This window comes from Silene latifolia, chromosome X (assembly GCF_048544455.1).
Source record: "Silene latifolia isolate original U9 population chromosome X, ASM4854445v1, whole genome shotgun sequence".
Taxonomy (NCBI): Eukaryota; Viridiplantae; Streptophyta; class Magnoliopsida; order Caryophyllales; family Caryophyllaceae; genus Silene; species Silene latifolia.
In genome coordinates, this window is record NC_133537.1 from 102,167,741 (window position 1) to 102,172,777 (window position 5,037).

The following is a 5,037-nucleotide window of genomic DNA, read 5'->3' on the forward strand; positions in this document are numbered from 1 at the left end:
AACAAAAGACGGCGTGTTATGAAAGTGTAAATACCAGTAACAACATGAGCATCATCCTGAGCTTCCTGCTTTCCCATCATAAAAAGCTTCCCGCTATTCTTCTGGCCTCCACCCTGGACCGTAGTTGCTGAAGTTGTAGGCTTGGCAGCCGAGTTCTGCGTCACACTGTTGTTTGGACGCTGGTCGGACCCTCCATTATTGCAGTTGTAGCCGCCATTGTTGTTGTTTTGGCCTCCATGGTTACCCCACGACCCGGATGGCCTATTACTAACCAAACTCTGACTTGGAGCATGCAAAAAGTTCTCTTGGTATGACCTTGGAAAACATCCTCCTCCTCTTGCAATGCTCGTACACCCATACCACTTCTGACCCGTACCACCGTAGTTGAAACACGTATGATTGGAGTTATTAGTAGTAATCCGACCGCCTTCTCTTCCCCAGGTTCAAGGATCCCCCTCTATAGTTAGATCCTCCAGAAAAGGTCCTAGCCTGATTATAATTGCTCCTCGTGTGGCCTGACTGATTGCCACCCTCACTCTCAGCCTTTCTCTTTTCAGCGCCCTTTTCTTTAGCCTCCTTAGCCAGTCCACTAGCCTCTCAGCGTGACCCGCCCTTGCATAAACCTCTTTCAGATCCCTGAGTACCCCAGCTGGTAGCCTATCCATGATCCTCGGTGCTAACCCCTTCTCAAAACGAAGAGCCAAGATCCATTGACTCAGGTGAACATCCTTCGCGTACCGTGACAGCTCGATGAACCGGTGATAGTACTCGGTGACAGTCATACTTCAGCCATGGAAAAGAAATTGAACTATACTCTCAACTTATGGCGAATGTGCTCCGGCACAAAGTGAACTCTCATGGCGCTCTTGAATCCCACCCATGGAATAACAGTTTGGCCCAAATTCCTATAGTAAGCACGAGCCTCTTCCCTCTCATCCTGCCACCAAACCCCGGCCTCACCCCTTAGGTAGAACGCATCCTATTCTACCATCATCTCCTCCAGAGACTTAACTACTTGTGGACACAGCCACCCGCGCCACACGCACTCACGCGTTGGTTTCGAGGCGGCGACACTTCTCCAATGGAACTCCAGCACGAGGGCCAAAGCACGTCACAGGCCGTTACCGATTTTAAAGGAATTAAAACCGGTGAAAGGTTTGATAAGCTTGCATTTGTGGAGTCGCCACCAATTTTTATTGAAAATTGGAACCGTTCGAATACTTCATGTCATGTCAAGACACAAAGTAGTGACATGAACACTAAGAAATTCGTTACCCTTAGCAATCTATGTCTAGAATGACTCTTGTTATGCCAATGAACACCGATGTTCATAGAGATCTTGAGTAAGGTGTAATACCCGTCCTTTTAGGGACTCGTTGACCGACGTTGACTGACCTTAGACACCTACTTTGACCTTCAGAAACCTTACGAGTGATGACTTGTGATGATGTGAGCCTTGGAGTGCGTGTTACTCGATCTAGCGGAGGCTACTTAATCGAGTAACTTGGGAACTCGATCGAGTAGATGCAACTCGATCGAGTAAGTGCGTTACTCGATCGAGTAACAGGGTTACAGCGGGGAATTATAAATCGTAAATCGTGAAACCCAAATCATTTCTCTACCTTTCTTCCTAAACCTAAATGCCATCATTCCAATTCTCCTTCACCATGAATCATCTCCTTGAGGCCTTTGAGAGTGTTGACACCATAGGGATGGGATGCTTGAGTCGGGTAGTGGTCTTGATGCCGGATTGCTATGTATAGGTATGTTGTCATCATCATCATCGTCTCCCTTGATTTCAGTTATGGTTATGGTAGTAGTAATAGATGGTTATGCTGGTTGTTATAGGTGGTTATGGTAGTTGCTTGTTATTTTACGGTCGTGTGTGGAATCGCTGCGGTTTGCTAAAGGTAGGTTTTCTTAATCAGTACTGTTGATTGTCTAGAGGGTCTAATGTTGTTGTATAGTTGGTTTGGTGTCATTGTTGATGTTGGTTGTGGTCGATTGATTATTGTGTTGGAATAGGAATTGGTGATTGTCGACTGTACAACTGGTTGTGATTGATTGTCTGTGGTTCTCGAGGTGCGTCCTCGGCTGAGTGTAGTCACTTGCGGGAGTGGCTTAACGCCCTTGATTTGCTTTCTGTGGAACCCGCCACAGAAGGGATGTGCACATTAAGGAACATGGGTTATCGCTCGGATAGATGAGCGGGGCTTAGGTGGGAACGACTGTGGTCTCCCACTGGTAGGACTGGACCTTTGGGCAGTCAGAGATATGTGGTTGGTTGAAGGAGGTGGTGTCTATGAATTGCTGTAATTGTGTTGTGTCTGCTTTTGTACTGGTTACCTCAGTTACTGATTTTTTGTGGTTTTGTTGTGTTGTCTTTCTGTGTTGTGTCTGCCGTGATCCACTATGGTGAGCAGTCAGTCTTGGCAGGTTGATGTATAGATCATAGCGGGGTGCTTGGAGGGACGAGTATATCACGAGTCATGGCAGAGATAGTTTCACCTAGTTGATAGTTATCACGAGTTGTATCTTTTGTAACTGTTGTCTGGTTAAGTCACTTGTAATTAATATAATTTTTCTTTTATCGACATTTGATTATTACTGACCTCGGGCAACCGAGATGGTTACGCCCTTATCTACTAGGGTAGGTCATGTTAAGGCTCCTTGATAGATGGGGGTGTTACAAAGTGGTATCAGAGCGACGAATTTGGAACCTGTAACTAATGAGCCCAATGAACGTAGTGACTCTAATAAAATGAACCTGGTGTATATATGTTGGGAGCCCCAGCTTATGCTTGATTTTGAGTGAGTAGGCGCCCTCATTTCAAAATCACACCCCCATTATGCTTAAGCTAGTCACCGAGTATGGGGATATTGAGTCGGGAATTATGTGTGTTGAGCCATATAGATAAATATGTTTATGTTTTGATGATGTCAAGAGTACCTTATATTCCACAATTCTTTTACCCATTAACATTTTAGAAGATTTCACTATATACTCGTTGCCCTTAATTGTTTGTTTAGTCCTTCTAGATTAGACTTATTATTTGCAAGCATTGAATAATTGTGATGAAAGTATACAAGAACATATTATGATCAAGCCCTCAATCAAGGATTAAAATATTACAAGATATTGAAGAATTATTCAAGGATTCATGAGAAGATGAATATCATTCAAAGATTAATCAAGCTTGAATAATGAAGAAGCCTACATTCGAAGATCTCCTAAGAAGATTAGAATAGTGTAGGTGATTATCTCGTAATGGTAACGTAAGAATGCACTTCTTAGATTGGTAAAGTTATAGCTTCACAGCCATAACATTACTTATATAAGAGCTCAAGGTTATAGCTCTTTTACTATAACATTGAGACGTGAAGTTTATATTATGCACAACAAAAATAGTTTTTAAATTGTTTTTAGAAAATTGTTTTATTCTTTTAATGTTTTTAGTAGAAGTGTTTATTTTACAAGGAAGCTTATATTCATATTGAGTGTGGTTTTATTTTAAGCTTATAATTAGTAATTATGTTGAATCAACTTATGAGTTGAGTCATATTACTAATTAGGGTTTCTAATACTACACATTCTTAAAACCTAAATCTAACCTAATGACAAGCTAGGGTTTTCACGAAAAACAAGGCCTATGAGCCGTATGGATCTCGTGTAAACCTAATAATATAAGATAAGTATTGTTAAGATTTTATTCTCTAGAATTATCTTAACATATCTTTTATATTTAGCATGATATGGTTATATATGATAAGATATTTTTGTTATGGAAATTTTTTATCATATCTTAAGATTTAAGGAAAAGATAATAGGAGAATAATTGATAAAATTATCTTTTAGTTATTCTCTATCATTTCCTAAGATTTTAAGGATAGAAATAATAAGATATGATTTGTTTACATATCTTATATTTCAGCCATCTAGGGGTTTAAGGAAAATATATTAAGTATATATTTGATTGGATTATCTTATAATTATCCTATACTTTTTTCTAAGAGATTGCTTAAATAAAATAAGGAAAGTTGTTATTTTTCCTTGTTTTCATTCGGCATATCTAAGGCATTAAGGAAAGAATATTAGGTGAATATATGATAAGATAATCTATTAACAACTTATATCTTTTCCTAAGATTTTATGGATAAAAATAATAAGACATGATTCTATTTTCATATCATATTATTCGGTCATCTAGGGTTTCGTGAAACTGTGAGCCTTGCTTCCTCTTGTTCTATAAATACTCTACATTTTGAAAAATTTAAAAGTAAGACCTTTGAGCATAACTTTGAATTATTTTCAAAAAAGCAAAAACCGTGTTTTAAAGCAAGAAAACCGTTTTGTTTATTTTCGAAAAAGGTCGTGTGTTTTATATACTTGTGCATTCGTTCTTCCGTTGTCGTTATAAGATAATAGTGCTTAATTGATTTCTTACTCGTTCATTAACGTGAACTTTTAGTAGAATCATTAGTGCTTTCTTATTAGCATAAGTTAGTCACTCGGATATTTAACGATACTCACTTGAGTTACAACTAGGGTTAGTTGTACGAGTTGGGTTAGTAAATTTGTAATCCGTAGAAAGGTACTAAATTTATTAATCGAGAATAGTGGACGTAGGTTTCGATTTGTGAAACCGAACCACTTCAAAAATCATGTGTGTCTCCCTTCTCTTTCATTCGTTTTTTTTATTTACGTTTTGTTTTAATTAGTTAATTAGTTAAAGTTTAAATCAATAAACTTTAAATAATTAATCATATACTTACAATCGTAAAAGTGGGCAAAATTTTTTAATCCTCAATTCACCCCCCCTCTTGAGTATTTAGGCTATTGATAGACTATTCAATTGGTATCAGAGCCTCGTGCTCTTGATTGCCTAACCACAAACAGGCTGATCTCTCTATCCTTATTTATCTTATCATTTTATATTCCACTGCCGAATAAATGGATTCCAAATACTTCAAGTATCTCGTCTTTGATGGGAAGAATTATGGTTTATGGAAGAACATTATGACTCACTATGTAAAGGG